The following is a 20,226-nucleotide window of genomic DNA, read 5'->3' on the forward strand; positions in this document are numbered from 1 at the left end:
CGCCCGCCACCACGCCCGGCTAATTTTTAGTATTTTTAGTAGAGACGGGGTTTCACCTTGTTGGCCAGGATGGTCTCGATCTCCTGACCTCGTGATCCACCCGCCTCGGCCTCCCAAAGTGCTGGGATTACAGGCGTGAGCCACCGCGCCCGGCCCCCTTTTCTTTTTCTTTCTTTGCTTTCATGAAGAATACTGTCATAATAGATATGCAAAACTGGTTGAAACAACGCATTAGGAATAATAAGTGTTTTCTGGGATTAAGTGAATAGCACAGCTATTATAGCTGAGTTCTTAGGGGACATTCATTCTTTCAGACTTTATGCTGTAAGGTAAGAAAACAGACAGCTCCAATTCATACATACATAGATATAGATAGATATAGATACAGATATACACACACATGCAAATGTCTGTGCATGTGTATAATACAGATATGTGCATGTGTGTGTGTGTGTGTGTGTGTATATATATATATATATGTATACACGCATATCTTAATGGGTCTTAAAATTATTGAACTAAGAGAAATACCAAGAAGTCATCTAACTTAGTCCTTCTCACACATTAAAGTACATGAGAATCACATAGGGATCTTACTAAATGCCTGTTCTGATTCAGAATATGTGGATGTGGGCTGGAAGTCTGCATTTCTCACAAGCTCCTTGAGGATGGCCATGTGACCAGACCAGGGACCACACTGAGTGACATGACTCACACTGACCAGGCCAATCTGTCAGTGAAAACAAAGAAGCAAATAAAACAGCTGCAGCAGCTGCATATCAGAGAATGGAATCTGCTGAGACACTGGGAGACACCGACTATAATTGAAAGGTCAACCAGTAAATTTATCCTGCCTGCCCTTGCATTCTTTCTTATCAACCTGTAAACTCTTTTTTTAAATTTTATTATTATTATACTTTAAGTTTTAGGGTACATGTGCACAATGTGCAGGTTAGTTACATATGTATACATGTGCCATGCTGGTGTGCTGCACCCACTAACTCGTCATTGAGCATTAGGTATATCTCCTAATGCTATCCCTCCCCCCTCCCCCCTCCCCCCACCCCACAACAGTCCCCAGAGTGTGATGTTCCCCTTCCTGTGTCCATGTGTTCTCACTGTTCAATTCCCACCTATGAGTGAGAACATGCGGTGTTTGGTTTTTTGTTCTTGCGATAGTGTAAACTCTTATTTATCCATTAAAGCTCAGCTGAATTATGGCTTCCTGTATCTATACCTTAACCTCATCTTGAATTGTCTCTGCTTGAGTACACAGCAATAAATAAAGATCTGAAATGACAAATATAACAATTTTCTATTTTCTTCTCTTATTTTTTTAAAAAGCCATAAGTATATATAAAGCAATAATGCCAACAGTGTATTAATGGATTTAGAGTTTATATAGATGTAATATATAGGAAATAATAGCACTCAGGTGAGGGAGTAAATGGAGCGACATTAAAGCAAAGTTATTATATACTACCGAACAACCAAAAAGAAAATAATTTAAAAATATGGTTAAAAGTCAACAGAAAAAATTAAGTGGCACATTAAAAAATATTTGGTTAGCACAAAGCAAGGCAGTAAAAGAGAAACAGAAGAAGAAAAAGACATGAGACATGAAGAAATAAACAGATGTAAATCCAACCAACGTCAATAATGACATTAAATGTGAATAGAATAAACACTCAATTCAAAAAACAGAGATTGTCATATAAAATAAAAAAGTAAGACCCAACCAAAATCTGTCTACAAGAAACACACATTAGATTCAAAGACATGGAATGGTTGAGAGTGAAAGAATTGAATAAATGATAAATCATGGAGACCATAATCATAAAAGAGCTAGGTTGACTACATTAATAACAAAAAATATTTTAAGGTAACAAATATCAGAGAAAAATTGAGACATTTCATAATAATAAAGAGATAAATATATCAAGAAGATATAGTAACTATAAATGTATATGTACTTAATAACAGAACCATAAAATACATAAAGTAAAAAACTGGCAAAATTGAGGATAAAAATTATTGCTTCATATCTCAATATCTCTTTTAGTACTTCATAGAAAAACTCGACAAAAAATCAAGAAGGATTTAGAAGACTTGAACAATGCTATCAACTTGACCTTACTGACACAGAACATTTCCCTCATAAAAGCAGAACACACATTATCTTAAGCGCATGCCAACTATTGTCCAGGGTAGACCATATGCTAGGCTATAAAATAATTATCAAGAAATGTAAAAGAGTTAAAATCATGCCAAGTAAGTTTTCTGAACACCAGAATATTAAATTAGAAATCACCAACTGAAAGAAATTTGAGAAATTAAACAATAAACTTCTAAATAACTAATGAGTTAAGAAAGAAACCAAAAGAGCAACTACAAAAAATACTGAATTACATAAAGATGGAAACAAAACATGTGAATTTATGGGTTACAATGAAAATAGTATTTAGAGGGAAGGTTTCTAGCTTTAAATATTTGAATTAGAAAAGAAGAAAGCTATAAATGCATTTATATAAAAACATTAAAAGGGGACAAAATAAAATCTAAAGTAAGGAAAAAATAAAGCTCAAATTAAAAATTAATTAAGTACAAAAAAGAAAATCAATAGAAAAAAGTCAACAAAAAACCAAAGGCAGGTTCTTTGACAAAATTGGCAAAATCAATTAGCTAGAATAACTGAGCAAAAAGAAAAATAAAATCCAATTACTAAAAACAGGAATAAAAGAGAAAACATCACTATCTGCCCTGCAGAAATTAAAAGAATTATAAGGGGATATTAGCTGTAATTCTGTGCCAACAAATTAGACAAATTATATGAAATAGAAAATTCCTAGCAAGACACAAATTACTAAAATGACTCAAGAAGACAAACTATAACAGGTTAAAAAACAAATCAGTAATTAAAAAATCTTACCATGAAGAAAAACCCAGGTTCAATGGCTTCACTCATAAATTTTATCCAATATTTAAGGAAAAAATAATATCAGTCCTACACAAACTCTTCCCAAAATAAATTTTCACATAAAATTTTCCAACTTTTTCTGGAGGCAGTATTGCCCAGACATCAAAGCTAACAAAGACATTAAGAAGATACCACCAAAAAACCGGCTAATATCCCTCATGAATAAGGATATAAAAATTTCAACAAAATAATAACAAACCAAATTTAACAATATATGAAAAAGAGTATGTATGATGGCCAAGTGAGATTTACCCATGATTGCAAAGTTCATTTAAAATTTTTAAATCAATTGTTTTAAAACACCAATTAATAAAATAAAGAACAAAAACCATATGACCCTCTCAATAGATGTAGAAAAGTCCTTGACAAAAATCAACTACCTATACATAACAAAAACTTCAGGAAACTAGAAATATGAGGGAGAATTTTCAACCTTATAAAAGATATGTTTAAACAGTGTCTACAGCTAACCTCATAGTTAATGATAAAAGACAGAATGCTTTACCCTAGGATTAAGAACAAGGCAAATATGTCCCCTCTCACTACTTTCATTCAACATTGTACTGATGGTGAGCCAACGTGATAAGACAAGCAAAAGAAATTAAAGTCATGCCAACTGGAAACAAAGTAAGACTCTTTTATAGACAATATAATTATTTATTTAGAAAATCCTAAGGAAACTTCAAAAAACTTACTAGACATAACAAGCAAATTTAGCAAGGTTACAGGATACCAGGTCAGTATAAAAAAAATAGTTGTATTCTATACCAGAAACAAACAATCCAAAAATGAAACTAAGAAAGTAGTTTCATTTCCAAGATAATCAGAAAGAACAAAATAATTACAAATTAACATTTAGGTCAATGTGCAATATCTATATCCTGAAATGTACAAAACATTACTGAGATCAACTAAAGAATTTCTAAATAGTTAGAGAGCCATACCATGTTCAAGGATTAGAGACTCAAGTCTGGAAAATTCTCAAATTGATCTATATATTCTATATACTGAAATTCCAAGTGGCTATTTTGGTAGAAATTAATAAGCTGATTCTAACATTTATATTGAAATAAAAGACTTAGAATATTCAAAATAAATGTTATAAAGAAAAACAAAAGTTGCCAGACTTTCAGTACCTAATTTCAAAACTTATTGTAAAGTTACAGTAATTAATAGTGTGGTATTGGCATAAGAAAAGATGTGCAGATCAATAGAAGAAAATAGCAGTTAACACTTGCTCATAGGTTAATTAATTTTCAACAAAGTTGGCCCAGGCAATTTAATGATGGAAGGGCAGGAAAAGTGGGAAAGTATATGAGGCTTTTCACTGGATATCCACATGAAAAAGAATGATGATGGACACCTATCTCATACCACTCCCAAAAATTCACTCAAAATGGATCATAGACATAAATATAAGGGCTGAAACTATTAGAACTATGGGAGAAACTATAGGAGAAACTCACTCTACCTTGGATAAGGCCAAAATTTCTTAGATGTGATACCAAAAGCACAGCTTGTAAAAAAAAATGATAAATTGAACTTCAACAAAATCACAAACTTTGCTCTCAAAATATGTCTTAATTGAAATGAAAAGATATAATGCAGACAGGGAAAAATATTTGCAAACCATGTATCTGACAAAAGACTTGCATTCAGAGTGTGTGTACGTGTGTGTGTGTACGTGTGTGTTTGTGTGTGTGCATGTATGCTCAAACTCAAGACAAACTACGAAATGGGCAAAAGATGTGAATAGGCACTTCAACAAAGAAATATTGAAAAGATATGCAACATCATTAATTATCAGGGAAATGCAACTTAAAATCATAATTATATACTACTACAAACCCATTTAAATAGCTATAATCTAAAAGATTAGCAATGCCAAATGTTGGCTAACATATGGAAAAACCAAAACCCTTGTATGTTGCTGTTGAAAATGTAAAATGGTACAATTATTTTGGAAACCAGTTGGGCAGCTTCTCAAAAGACTAACATAGACATTTCATATAAGCAAACAATTCCAATCCTAAATATTTACTTAAGAGAAATGAAGCATGTATTCACACAAAGATTTGTGTGCAAATATTCATAGCAGCATTATTTATAATAGCCCCACATTAGAAACAATCCAAACATCCCTCAGCTCATGAATGGATAAACAAAATCTGATACAGCAATACAATGGAATACTATTCATCAATGAAAAGGAACAAACTGTTGATAAATGCAACATAAATGAACCTCAAAATATTATGCAAAGTGAAAGAAACCAGATACAAAAGACTACATCTTCTATGATTCCACTATATGACATTTCTTTAAAATGCATCTAATGAAAGACAAACAAGACAACAATATTTGCTTGTGGCTGGGATAGGAATGCAGATTGCTAATAGGCATGAGTGGACTTTTGGGGGTCATGGAAATATTTTAAAAGTGTATTGTGATGATTCCACAACTGCCTAAATTTACTAAAAATCATTGAACTGTGCACTACAGTAAATGAATTTTATGGTGTGTAAATGATACTTCAATAAGGCTGTTAAAAACATTTTATAAGAAAATAAAAATAATTTCCTTTCTTTGGGTTTAGTGGTTTTCCAACAAGGGTAAAGGGCAGAGATGGGGAGGGAAAGAGAAGAGGACAGAAGGCAGCATATTAAAATCATCTAAGAAGCTTTTTTTTTTTTTTAACACACATAGACTTCCACCTCCCTGGAATAAATATTAGAAGTTGAAGAATACCATCTATTATCAGGAGGCTGTACATACTTTGCAAATGTTCCCCAAATGATTCTGATATGCATTGCCTCCCAAGCATATTACCCCTGAGAACATCTTCTCATGATAGATTGGGTCCTAGGAGTCTGTTTTCAATAAGCAAAGCAGTAATTCTTGTGACCAGGTAAGTTTAACAAGCACAGCCCATGTCTGCAACAGTAGGAACTTTCAGCACTGTGGCAGTGCAACGTGGGATAAATATTACTCTAGGAAAAACTATTTTCTGACCTTTTATTCACATCTCCCCAGTCCCCTGTCAGTGCCAGACACTAGGGATAGCAAGTACCTTCCCAATCCTAATAAATTAAACCAACAATTAAGATTCCCAATTCCCCTGCCTTTGGTGGGGATTCTGGTCCATCAGAAGGGATCCCCCTCTTATATCAATAGCAAAGGGCTACTCATTTTGTTACAGTTAGGACCAAATCATACTCGTTCTACATATTAGTCACGAAATAACCCGCTAAGTGGATGCCTAGATGTGGTCCTCTATGGCTGAAAAGTCCTTTAGCTCTTTCCAATTCAGTGATTATAAGACTATACCCCCCAACCTGAAGTACATTGTTATTCTTTACTCAGTGGGAGTTTTTCCATTCTTGGAAGAAGGTAGGAAACATGAAAAAAAAAAGCATTTGTAATCACCTCCTATTGATTTATTTTACTGATTGTCAGGTTTACTCCTGAAAAAGATCAGATTGCTGATGTAAAGGCTAAAGCTTCCTACGGTTGTTAGAAGAAAGACAGGTTTGTAGATGGGAGAACATGGAGCTTCAAGAAAATTAAGGCAACCATCCATTGCAAGGCCACTGTCCACTTTTCGAATGTCAAAAACATTCCTAAATCTGCCTAGCAAATTGCTTGAAATTCCTAATATTTTCCAGCATTTGTGGACAAAACCTTCAGCATTTCTATGAAGACATATTCATCACGAGAACATGTTTCTTGAGAGAAGAAGGCGACTATGAGGACTTTAGTTGCCAAGTATATGAGGTAGGTTTGGCAGTGACATTAGCGATTGGAGCCATGCTCCTGGTGGGAGCCATGTGCTGGCACAGAGGCTGCAGGAATTGAGTGGCTTGAAGTCTATGGGCTACCTGTCCATAGCAGGCCATTCTTAAAAAGGCCTACCCTGATTTCCACACCAGCTTCCCACATCCCCACCGCCCCCACCTCCTCGATGTCCCATCCTTGGGGGTCTCTCAGGCATGACTGGTTACAGAACAGTTTCCCATACAGAAAAGAGAGTGATATTTCTTCAACACTTTACAGAGGCAAAGTAAAGCAGGATAGGAAATGGAGCTGTTTTCTCGTGACTCCTCCACACAAACATTTACTGAGCACCTACCATGTGTGAGGGAATGTTCTGGGTGCCAGATAATTGAAGACAAACATACCATAGACCCTGCCACCAGGAAGGGCACAGCCTCGCTCAAACGGGAGGGAAATGGCAACACTTAGCCACCCACCATAATGAACGTTTAAGGATGCCAGTGAGTTCCAGCACAGATGGGCTCCCTAGCCCTGCCTTGGTCACCTGTGAATGTGAAGCATGGCCAGCCCCTCAAACTACAGTCTTGCTCTGGAATATGGACGCCTGTCCACAGATGGCTCCTTCTGAACAGCCAGTAGGGGTTCCTGTCACTTTTCAAACCATGGAATAATGTATGTCCTCTAACTGAAACAAGCAACTTCAACTAAACAAGGTACATTAACAGTCTTTTTTCTCTCTCTTTTTTTTTGCCTGTCCAATAAATACGCACAAGTTCAAGGTGAGAAATTTAATTATATTTCATAACAACTCACTGGAATCATAGGCAAATGTACCAAGAGGGAACGAAAGAGGGGAGGGATGGGAAGGGAAAGGAAGGTAAGGGGAGGAGATGGGAAGAGAGAGAAAATAAGGGGAGAGAGAAAAAGTAGGACTGCTAAAATATGCCAGGTTCAGGTGCACACAAAAAGCAAATGTTGTCTTTCTCTTCTTGATAGTTCCACGGAATCTCATTTTCCCAGGAATTCAAGTGAGTTGGCGAGGAAAGGAATAGGGCATGATGAAGAGAAACACTGGAAGCAGGTGCACCAGAAAGCTATTTTGAATTTCTGCAGTCATGAAAGGATCCTTGGATTATAGCCTTGAGAAAGAGATGGGCTATTCAACAGGAGGAAGTGGCTTTCACCATAAGCAAACCTATTACCAAAAACCCTACTTTCCACCTGTAGACCACTTGGCAGTTACTAAAGCACATGCGCACACATTCACCTTTGTTCTTCCCATAACTCTGTAAAAAGGGGCTGGGCAGGTATCCCATCCTCTTTTGTTCAGATGCAGAAACTGAGTTTCCTCCACATCTTCTGGCTGTTCCCACAGCAATTTTTCCATAGTGCTCAGCAGAGGTTCTTCCCTTCCCAGGAGTCTAAGAAACTCCCTAACAGTGAAATCCCAGCTGGCCAAAAATGTGAGTCAGGGTACAGAAATCTGAACCACATCCACACACTGAGGATCACACGGATTCTGTACATCAAAGCATGAGTTTCCTCTCTGAGTCATGATTGGGATCTATGAGAACACAGGAGGTTTCATAGGCTGTGGACATTGTGTGAATTCCCTAGGGGACAGAAAGGTCTCTCTCTCTCTCTCTCTCTCTCTCTCTCTCTCTCTCACACACACACTCAGCAAGGAGACAGCCTGACGGCTGCTGTGTCCCAGGCCCAAGTCCTCAAAGACCCAGAGAACCAGCTGCTGTCCCACCATGGATGTCTATGAAATAGGGACACAAATACAGCTGCCAATGAAACTCCAGCAGCAGATGCTGCCCACACATGGCCTCCCCCAGGGCTGAGAGCGAGCCATCTCCAAGGAGAGGTTGGAGATGGAACAGCCGCCATTGCCCATGCCTCACTGCTTAATACACGGTCTGCTTTTAGGGTCTCTAGACCGCTCTCAGGATCTCTTTTTTATTCTGTCAGAGAAAAGCCAAGGGAGGTTTCTGCACCTTCCCTCATTGGTCTCTCTGGAGGAAAGCAGAAGCTAATAACCCTGCCCGAGGAGGAAAATGGCTAGTGGCTGCGTAGAGTACCTCAACAGCAGTCCCAGCAGGTTTAAAAATAAATGATGAATGTGTTAGCAACATCAGTGCTTTGATAGAAACACACACAGCGTTCTTGACAGTCCTTGGCACTTCAGAGCTGTGGCTGGCTTTTCTTTAATTTTGAAATTACTTAGTGTCCCTGACAAATGAACCAACACAGGGGAAAGTCCATTTCCCCATAGTGCTCCCAAGTTCGTTCTTGGCATGGAAGCACCATGTGGTCTGCAGCCTCTTCTTTCTAAATGGACAGCTCAAGCCTGCCTCTCATGGATTTACTTTGCCTAAGAATACAACAGTGTTGATTGCCAAAGTGTCTTAAAGCAAATCCGCTATCTCATGTCATTTCACCCCAAGACTACACTATGAATCCTTAAAATTATGGACCTTTTCAAACATAACCACAATATTATTATCACACCTAACAAGGTTATAGAACAATTCCTGGGTGTTATCTAATAGATTATCAAATTTTGTAGTGTTCTTTAAAAAAAATTCTCTTTACAGTTCATCCATTCGAATCAGGTGCGGCTAGAGTCCACACATAGTATTTGGTTGTTTTATCCTTAAGTCTGTTTTCTTTTAGAGCAGTTCCATCTCCCTTTTTTTCCTGCCATTGGCTAATTGCAGAAACCAGTTGATTGTCCTTTAGAATGTCCCACATCTGGCCGGGCGCGGTGGCTCATGCCTGTAATCCCAGCACTTTGGGAGGCCGAGGTGGATGGACCACAAGGTCAAGAGATCAAGACTATCCTGGCCAATGTGGTGAAACCCCGTCTCTACTAAAAATACAAAACTTAGCTGGGCATGGTGGCACATGCCTGTAGTCCCAGCTATTCGGAAGGCTGAGGTGGGAGAATCGCTTGAACCCAGGAGGCGGAGGTTGCAGAGAGCCAAGATCGTGCCACTGCACTCCTCCAGCCTGGGTGACACAGCAAGACTCCATCTCAAAAAAAAAAAAAAAAGAAAAGAAAAGAAAAAAGAACGTCCCACATATGGATTTGTCTGTTGCTTTCTCCTTTAACCTTTTTCTCCTGTAAATTGGTCAACAGAGCTAAAGGCTTTATTAAAGTGTGTGTGTGTGTACACACACGCACGTGTGCACATAGAGATTCAGGTATACACACAAACACACATATACTTGACTCTAATCAAACTTCTAGCTTGACATACTAACATATATATATATATGCATGTTGATATATATATGGCTAAGGTACAGACATCAGCTACGTCTATGTGTATATGTAAGAATACTGAATAGGTGGTGCTGTGTTCTTCCTGTTGCATCCCACATGAGAAACCCCTAATGTCTGGTTCTTGCACATTTAGTGATGTTAACATTGATCAGAGGGTTGCATAGTGATTCCCAGTCCCTCCACTACAGAGCATGCGGTCACACTCTCATGATGAAAGCAATCTAGCTAGATCTAAAACCACTCCAGGAGATGGAGGACAAGGCCTCTGAGCTAAGCTCCACACCTGATTTCTTACCCCACCCAGGTCACAGCTACTCACATGCACAGCAGCATGGCTGCCCAGTACCTCTTGACTCTCAGCAAGAATTAGATGTCTGGTAGTTATTGAGTTGGATGTTCAGGCTTAAAATATAAAACTCTCCAATGAAAACATCCTGGGCAATATGAGGTACTGGGAATTTTGAGATTCTCAACCTGACCCTGATATTAATATGCTCTGTAATGCTAGGCAAGTCACCTAAACTTTTCTGAATCTCCAACTGTAAAATAAGGGAGTTGGCCTCAATCTCTCTCAGCTCTAAATTCCTGTAAGATATATTTTATTAATCCCTTATACATATATCCTTGCTGTGCCTAGATGCCTTAAAAAATTTTTTTTAACAAAAAACAAGGACTACTAAATAAAGAAAGAACTAGGAAAAGTGTTTATCCAAGCCAATCAGATTTTTATCACCTGGGAATTAGAAATTTGTACTTCTATGCAGTGACCTATATAATAGGCAGCTAAGCCACTTTAATGGAAATTCTCTAGAGAAAATGTCCATGAATGCTTGTTTCTTTGGTCCCTGAAATTTCTGAGTCTTAGTTGTTAAGTCTGTCTGTGGTTCCTTGAGATACCCCAGATATCCTTCTGAACCACCCAATCAATTCCACTCTTTTTTTTTTCCTTTTCTTTTTTTTTTTTTTTGGCCTTAGGATAGCGAAGTTGGTATCTGTCATTTGATACAAAGGAAGCTTTACTAATACCCATCCTCCAAGCCTAGCTCAGATCCCTATACTCCTTGAAGACTGTTAGGCTGCATTGACCCTAGTGATGTCTCTTTGTCCATAGGTCCTGGTGCTAATTATCTGTGACATCTTTACATTTATACCTAGTCTTAGCTTAAACGTGCTTTCACACTTTTTTTTTTTTTTTTGAGATGGAGTCTCACTCTTTCATCCAGGCTGGAATGCAGTGGCACGATCTCAGCTCACTGCAACCTCTGCCTCCCAGGCTCAAGCAATTCTCCTGCCCCAGGCTCCAGAGTAGCTGGGATTACAGGCACCTACCAACACACCCAGCTAATTTGTTTGTTTAGTAGAGACGGGACTTCAACACGTTAGCCAGGCTGGTCTCGAACTCCTGACCTCAAGTGATCTGCCTGCCTCGGCATCCCAAAGTACTGGGATCACAGGCATAAGCCACCATGCCCAGCATGCTTTCATTTTTAAGTCCGCTAGATTGGTAGCAAAGGGACCCCGTATTATAGAGTCAATTGCTGGATACCATGAATGTGCATGTCATGTAACTGGCTCCCCTACTTCATCCAGTGCCCATTCGAGAAAATTAGATAGGACTAAAATTCTGTCTGAAAAGTACTGGTTTTCCTTGACCTCGTGATAATATCTCTACAGTTTACATAATCGACATCCAATTATTGAATTTGGTGGGCTTATTATACTTTTTATCCCTCAAAGAGCCTGGCACAAGTGTTAAGCACAGGTGATGTTCAGCAGATATGTGTTGATTCAACACCTGCCACTGCAGCTATCTCTGACCCTGTGTGGAGCAATGATTGGCAGAACAGACTGACACTTGGTTATCAGGCTGTTTCCATAGGCACAGAACGAAAACAAGAAGATAGTATCCTTGAAATGCCAGTCATAGCCTCTTCTCTATACTTGCAGTCCTGCACATAAGGGACAACTTGGTGAGCAGAGTGGGAGCCGAACTCCAACTCCACTCAACCTTTGGCTGGTGTTATTGCTCAGTGCACAATCTGGACAACTGAACATGGTTTACTTGTGGTTCCTCTGGACTGGCACAGAACTCAGTCTCCCAAGGTAGCCTTCTGAAAGGAGCCTGTGTCCTCTGTTGTCTCTTTCCCATAGCACTCCCTAAACATCAAGCACAACAGCAGGCACTGAGTTCTGGGAACCAGGCTTAGTGTCCATGAATTTGCCTTCACTGGGGATGTGTGCCACAGTGGATCACTGGGGTTTCATCTGCCTCAGGACTTTGGCCTCTTGGCCACCACGGCTCTTCCTCAATTACGGCTATCCAATTTATCTCCAGTGTGTTTCAGATAAAGGACTAATCTTATTTTATTCCTTGCTAAAAATTTCTGTTCACAAATACAAACAAGAAACATGAGCTCTAACTATTTGGGACCATGGACAGATAAGGTTTGTGTGTAACGAGGCTGAACACTTAAAATCATGGGTGAAGGTCAGACCCCCCAACAAAATGAGAATATGTTCAAAATGTTAAAGCAAAATATCAAATGTTCCCATAGAATAAACTTTATTTTTTTGATTACTTAAGAATAATCTTCTGAATTGCTTAAAATAGTTTAAAATCCTGAATTTGATTAAGCATCCAGGAACAGATGTTTTAGAGAGTGAAGTTTCTTAAAATCTGGATGGGCTATAAATATTGACATAAATGGAAAGTTATCTAGTCACATTTTTTAAATTGAATTTAAGATTTTTTGAAATGAGAGACTGTATTGGATTATTTTACCCAAACTTTTTTTCTTATTTGTTTAATGTATTTCCACATGAAGCTCCATATCCACATATTCAATTTAATATCCACAACAACTCAGGGAAGTGGGGGAATGCCGGCAGTCACAGGCCTCACTCAGCTCCCATGCAAACTGAAGGGCCAATCTCACTCCCATCGTGCCCCCACCAACAATCCCAAGTCTGTTCCCAGGCGAAGGGCGAGATGGGCTTGAAAATTTGCCCAAGGCCATCTTCCTCCCAGCTGTGAGAGAAAAGGGCTTTAGTTCTTCCCCCCCCCCCCCCCCCCCACAGCCTGTGAAGTCTGCATGCCCGATTTGCACTCTCCCGCAAGTTCTGGTCAGGAGGCTTCTCGCCGCTTTCAAATTGTTACAAAGTTCAGCTAGAGAATTCCTCCTCCCCGTGGAGTTTACCCCCTGCTCCTCTGGCCACCCTCCCCATGAATCCCTGCGGTGCCCAGCGGGAATGGGCTGCTTGAGGACCCAGGGAGCTCCCAGGGCCTTCCTGTTGCTTCCTCTACCTCTGTATTTCGCTCGGCTCAATAACTTGACTCAGTTCCAAGTAAAGTCGGAAACTTCTCCCGCAAACAGACCTTCAGCTTCTCCAGCGGGGGTGTGTGCTTGGGAGAGGAGGGTCTCCCTTTCCCACTTCCGCAGTTGGGGCACTCACAGTATTTGGGGTGTCTCTTCCGGTCTTGCAGGAGAAATCTGCTTCCTTCAGAGGGTCTGTGGGGCCTCTTGGGATTGCTGGTTTGTTCTTGCAGTCGATCTGGAGCTAAAATTCCGGTCCTCATTACTTCAAGAGTGGAGCGTGGAGATTGCGCAAGCAGGCAAGATGGTGCTGAGCCGGTGAGCGGAAAGCCAGCTGCATGCCTGGGAAGATTCTGGTTTTCTGCACCCAGCCTGCTGCAAGAGCTTATTCTCATCCTGCTCCACTGACTTCTCTCTGTATAGCTCTGCCACTCAATTAAGTAAATCAAATATGCACTGTCTGCTGGCAGTGGAGACCGAGGTGCAGGTAGGCAGTGCCTGCATTCTAGTTACGGCCCTTCTTCCTACGCTCCATTTTCCTTGGAAACCGGCACTGTGGATGGCACATCAGTAGCAGAACCAGCAGCAGCTGCCTGTTAAGATGTGAATGTATCTCAGCAGCCCTTGATATGGCAGGCATCTGAGGTACACACCTGAGTGTCTTCCTCTATCTGCAAGGGGCCAGCGGGGGAGATCGCTGACTCCAGAACTTAAGAGTACAAAAGTGGTATGATCTCCAGCACTATGAATCACATCCTGAGCTGTCATCAGTGAAAAATAACTCCATCGGCAGCTTGAAATACTCCTCAAAGGACAGTTCCCTAATGATGTCCTTTTTCTCCCAGAGACACCATTATTTACATATTTTAAAAATTAATTAAAAAGTGACCAAGTTTTTTTAAAAAAGACACTTGAAAAGTTTGTTCATTTCAAGCAGCTGGTCACAGGAACAGACTTACGTGTACAGCAAAGTCTGGATTTTATTTGGAAACTCTACATGCATAGCAGAGGAAAGCTGGAAATAATTTCTCTATAGTTCTGGCTGTAAAAGCATCACAGGACCCATGGGCTGAAAGATTCCAGTAAATCTAATCTGCAAGCATCTGCCCTGGCACCCAGTGTGCTTACAAATGGCACTGCCCTACCTGTAAAGAGACGGGAATCATTAGGCTGGCGAATTCAGTGATTGGAAATGTCTCAATATATTATAATACACCAACCCAGATAGAAATCCCTGTGGGAACAACAACAAAAAAGTGTTGCTCTCACCAAATGCCCCACGATGTAGTGCACTAAAAGACAAGAGACATCTGGAAAAGGTGGCAGAAATATTAAAAATTACCAAACTCCAGAATCCCTACGTCAAATGAAAAAAAATTTTAAATCGAAAAATAAATCTATTCACGTAGCACTGAAACTAGGAAATAGTCTCATTTCATGCGAACAACCTTAAGAAATGTCATTTAGAAGCACAAAGGGACTCCAGCAACTACGCTCCTCAGAGGAGCGGTGGTGAATGGACAGACTCCTCAAGCTCTGGCTATACTCCCAATGTGGAGGAATGGGGGACCTGGGATGTGGGAGCCGCTCTTCCTCTCTGTCAGTAAGAGCCACCTCAGCCCAAATGTGGAGGGTTTTGAAAATTCACCACTATACTCCCCACTGGTAGAAGTAAAAGCTGAAGGGAATGAAGGAACAAAGTGCCTGAGGCCGATTACTTCACACACAATTAAATGCTGGCCTAAGCTGAGAACAAAGCCCAGGCAAAAAAATACTTAGAAATTCCATTTGGAGAGCCCCACTCTGAAGAGTCCATTCTCTCTTCCATTGTGATAAATAGAATCTTTCTGGGCACATGAAGTAATGCTGGAATTTGCAACTTTTATTTTCTGCTGTCCATACAAGAGAAAAAACTCAAGCAAATGCCCAAAGATGTGTGTGCAACAATGTTGCCCGCAGCATTGTTTGTAACATCTAAGTCTCATCTACAGGGACACCAATAGGACAATAGATCATGGCACATACGTACAGTGGATATGCTGCAGAATGTGCCATGCGGGACTGCCACTGCCATCTTCTTCACTCTGGCACCCAGCATAAAGCGTGGCATACTCTATCCACCAACAATCACAGAATTCATCACCAGTAGGTGCTGGAGGATGCATCAGTAAAGGAAAGGAACACACTACTGTGCAAACTTTAGAACAAATGCAACTTACATACTGACATGGAAGGATGCCAAGGTATATTGTTGCATGAAAAACACCAAATTACAGAACACAGTATGACACCATTTTTATTGTTAGTGATTTTCTACACATTTATTTCTTCATACATTTCATTTTAAAATTATGTATATTAATATAGATATGTAGCATTTATATACACCTGCAGTGCCTAAAAAGGTGTTGCTCACTGACATCCAGAACTTCTCTTCTTATAGGTAGATGGAGAGCTGAATTCCCTCATCCCTTGTGGTTGGATGGGGCCTCATGTCTAGTTTTCGCCAATGAGTTGTGAGAGTAAATGACATGTGTCACTTCCAGGCCAGACCATTTACATACCAGCATGGGCCTCAGAGTTTCTTCCCTTTCCTAAGTTTATCTTGAAAGTATGTATGTGCTGAGATCAAGCCTATGGCAACCTGGATCCTGTAGGGTCTATGAAGAGCAGGAAAAGAAATGGTGCAAGGAGCAACTTCGAAAGCCTCCCCAAAGCCAAACTTCACCCTCATCATCATTTGATTAAAAAACATAAAATTATGTGCTTTCAAATGAGAGCTGTGGACTCCCTAAGTCCAGCCTTTGGGAATGGAAGACTGGATGATGAACTCAGTGATTGTTGATGGATAGAGACTCCTTCAAGGAAGCTTGACTTCTCTCCAACTACTGGATCAAAGCATGTCCAAATTGAAAGGCAAAAACCTCACAGAAGGCAGGACTGAGAGGACTCTGAGAAACCTTCTTCTATAAAGGCATCTCTGAATCCAGGCATGAAAAAATAATATCCTGATAACAAGAATGTGAACAAGCAACTCTTTACATCACGTCAACAAATCTAGATGCCTAGCCTCCCACAGCCCCATGCCAGTTGCTAGCAAAAAGAATTTAGACTTCACTTTTACAGACCTTGAGTGGTCAAGGGTCTGTAATCTTCCTGGCCAAGCTTGTTGAAGAGGGCTCCTGCCCTATAAAATGGGAGGATATGCCATTGACACTGGAGACTAATTAAATGCTATCTCCTGGAGTTATAAGAAATAGGGAAGTTAGTAAACACTGGAATTAAAGAAGTTGTGAACAGAGTGTGTAACTGCTAGCACTCTGATAAATCTTTTCTCTAAAATAAAACTCTTATACAACCAATCTGAAACACAGGAGAAAGATTCTGGGATCCAGAGGGACACAGCGAGATTGACCCTGGGTTGACCATGGCTGAGCGCAGAAGCCAAAGTGAGCTGGCTTTTAATGTCAGAACTTAGTGATGAAGGTTCCCCACAGAGAAATTCAGTACATTCCCAACCACTCTAGACTATGTTCGCATTCCTTATAAAATATGATAAATAATACCTTACTTACTTGGGTTGTCGTAAGGATTAATGGAATTGTATTTGTAATTATTTCTAGCACAATAAATACTGATGTGTTTTCTTCTTAAAAAAAGTTACTATGAATATTTCTCAAGCTATTATGGAACCTGAATGAGTATTAAATAGAGAGCATAGCCCAACTCCACAAATATGCTACACAAACATATACTAGCTACACAAATACTTATGTTATTTAAATTGCAATTTTCTAATGTCTATAGCAAAGTACTAACATAAAAAGTGAACATAAAGGCTTATAGCAAGTATAGACTTGAAGAGGTTATTTCATCCATCCTACTGCCTCTTGGTAGGTAAGACATCTGAAAATCTCTTTCCTCAGCATCTTCAGTGATGAATTCAAAGAACAGACTATCCTTCTCGTTCCTAAATATGAAGGAAATTTCTGAATAAAACAAGTACATTTTAAGTTATATTTTGAATATAACTTAAGTATATTCAAAGAGCATCTACTAGATGCCTACTTACACTCTCATGACATTTTTTTTTTTTTAATTTCCAAGGGTAGTATATTATTCTTTTAGGGCTGCCATAACAAAATACCACAGACTGGGTGGCTTAAACAACAGAAATTTATTTTTCACATTTCTAGATGCTGGAAGTACAAGATCAAGGTGTCAGCAGGCTTGGTTTCCCCCAAGAACCCTCTCCTTGGCTAGCAGACAAGCCTTGTCTCTGTGTCCTCACATGGTCTTTTCTCATGTTCCTGATGTCTCTTCTTTGTATCTTTTTTTTTTTTTTTTTTTTTTTGAGATGGAGTCTCACTGTGTCACCCAGGCTGGAATGCAATGGTGCAATCTCGGCTCACTGCAATCTCCGCCTCCCGGGTTTAAGTGATTCTCCCACCTCAGCCTCCCGAGTAGCTGGGACTACAGGGACCCACCATTATGCCTGGCTAATTTTTGTATTTTTGCAGAGACGGGGTTTCACCATGTTGGCCACGCTGGTCTTGAACTCCTGACTTCAGGTGATCTGCCTGCTTCGACCTCCCAAAGTGCTGGGATTACAGGTGTGAGCCACCACTCCTAGCGGCTTCTTATAAGAACTGTGGTTCTATTGGATTAAGAGCTCACTCTTATGATCTCTTTAATCTTAATGACCTCTTTAAAGGCTCTGTCTCCAAATATAGTCACATTGGGGGTTAGGACTTCAGCCTATGAATTCTGGGGGACGGTTCAGTCTATAACAGACAGCATCACCTTAGAAGGGCTCTGTGGCATCTGTGCAATCCTCTGCTTTCTTCCTGTGTGAGCTTCAATGGGAGACATGAAGAAAGACAATACACAACTTTTTCTACCTGGAGCTCACCATCTACTTGTGGAGAAGACACTTTCCCCATGAACACAGGGCTCACAGGGCAAATATACAAGCAGTGGCTCAAGGCAGTGCATGAGGGATGAGGCAGTAAGTGCTGTGCACTTAAAGATGAGAACGACCAGTGTGGGCATGTGTGCTCCAGAAGCAGCACTAGAACCCTTGGGAAGTCAATGTCCTGTTCATTAACCACATCCCTCAATGTTGCTATATTGGTTGGTTTACTAATTAAGTGCAAACACAGAATGTTTACTACTTTAGCAAATAAAATCCCAACCTTCTTTCTACTCTCCCACAGGACCTAAATATACTCATCATCAGGCCTCACTGAGACTCATTCTACCTCACCCTTTCCCAAGGGGCTGCTCATACTTCTAGTCCCATCACACTCTCCCTCCTGTGTGTGCAAGAGTTGCTGGGCAGAGTCTTTCCCACTTCAGACTCTGCAACTGCCTGGAGTGCAAGTTCTTTCCATCCATTCATCAGGCAGCCTTCGTTCCCAAACCATTTATTGACATGCTAACTGAACCCCTTATTCGGCTTTGAATCTCATCATCCATAAAATGGGCATTATACCCATTGGCTGGGTTGTCAAGGGAACTAAGTAGAAAACTATGTTGTAAACCCTCTAGTCCGATGCTGACACATTGTACTGTATGTGCTTAATTAATGTATTTCCCATCTCTTTCTTTCTTTCCTGCTCAAAATAGTTGAGTGAATATCTGAAAGCAGGATGGTAGAAGCTGGGCCAACAGCACTGAATCCAATCAAAGGCACAGGAAGGGGTCTCAGAGTGCCATATCAGGCTCACAGAGAGTGTCCCTCTTATATGTGACATACACAGTCTTCTCCTCAATCCAGATAAAGGCAACTGAGACAAGGTTATTAAATGAAGGAGCAACAGAGACCAGAAGGCCAGAGTATTTTCTGGGTTAGTGGGGAAGGGTGACCAACATTCTTGGAAATGTTCCTGGGTCTGGGACTGTGGCCTCCTCTAAGGGCTCAGGCAACACAGGCTGTGCTAATCAGGCACTTAAGCCAAAGGGGATACCAATATGACACTGACTTTGATGACTTTAGCAAAATACAAAGGCAGTTCTAATTTTCACTCATTCAGTAGACTTATATAGATACACACACTTCAATTTGGTGAATAGCTCAGTCAGTCTATAAATAAGAAAATAATTGTGGAGATGTTAAGTTCAAGGCACCATACCAGTGTTGCAGGATTGGAGAAGGGAAAACGTTGGAGTAGTAAGGGAGTATAACACACATCCCTGCCCAAAGACCTTAGTCTAGTGAGGCAGATGAAACAAAGCACATGACAAATAAAAATCAGGACTGGAAGACTTGAGCTGAGGGGAACACTCAGAAAAGGAGTCACTGCGGATATGTGGGCTTTCCAAAGAGCTCAATACTACACAAACTTGGACACGATCCACAAGATTTTCTCAGAGAACTATGAGTTTTGGCCGTTTCCCGTGGCCTTTTACTATTTATTTCTACCACAATTCTCACAATTTGAAGGTTTTTCCTAGAAATAAACAACCTGAGTGGTTTTGCGTTAATCAATTTTGGAGTTGTCAGATTTCTTAATCAATTCAAAAGTATTTTTTTTTGAGCTCTAGTTTATACAAGCTTCACCAGACTAAGGATTGTAGAGGATACAATTAATTGGTAGCCTCAGTCTTCTCCTACAAGAAGTTTACATTCAATGGTGTGCTGGAGCCCCCATGTGCCTGCTTGTAAGGACCATTTGCTAAATATCCAGAAATTTTGTGAGCTGGTGTTAAAGAGAGATGTGGTTGCTTGAATAATGGTATCTATGTCCTAATCCCTGGATCCTGTGCATGTTAACTTATATAACAACCAAAAAAAGGATTTTGCAGGTATAATTAAGTTAAGCATCTTGAGATAGAAAGATTATCTAGGTGGGTCCTACATGTAGTCA

At 40.0% G+C, this 20,226-nt stretch overlaps 1 protein-coding gene across 3 annotated transcripts in view; it reads right to left on the bottom strand.

The window, feature by feature from the left end:
• The window catches only part of ADAMTS12 (ADAM metallopeptidase with thrombospondin type 1 motif 12), a 374,077-nt gene that overhangs the window by 260,461 nt on the left and 93,390 nt on the right, over positions 1-20,226 (bottom strand). The window contains exon 1 of one of the 3 annotated variants that reach the window (XM_063700811.1): positions 13,497-14,193. The exons of the other annotated variants lie outside the window; for them this stretch is intronic. The gene's annotated coding sequence lies outside the window, so the exon portion shown is untranslated. Of the gene's footprint in view, positions 1-13,496; positions 14,194-20,226 lie in introns of those variants that run through there. 3 annotated transcript variants of the gene reach the window in all.

Source organism: Gorilla gorilla, chromosome 19 (assembly GCF_029281585.2).
Source record: "Gorilla gorilla gorilla isolate KB3781 chromosome 19, NHGRI_mGorGor1-v2.1_pri, whole genome shotgun sequence".
In the NCBI taxonomy this organism is placed as follows: domain Eukaryota; kingdom Metazoa; phylum Chordata; class Mammalia; order Primates; family Hominidae; genus Gorilla; species Gorilla gorilla.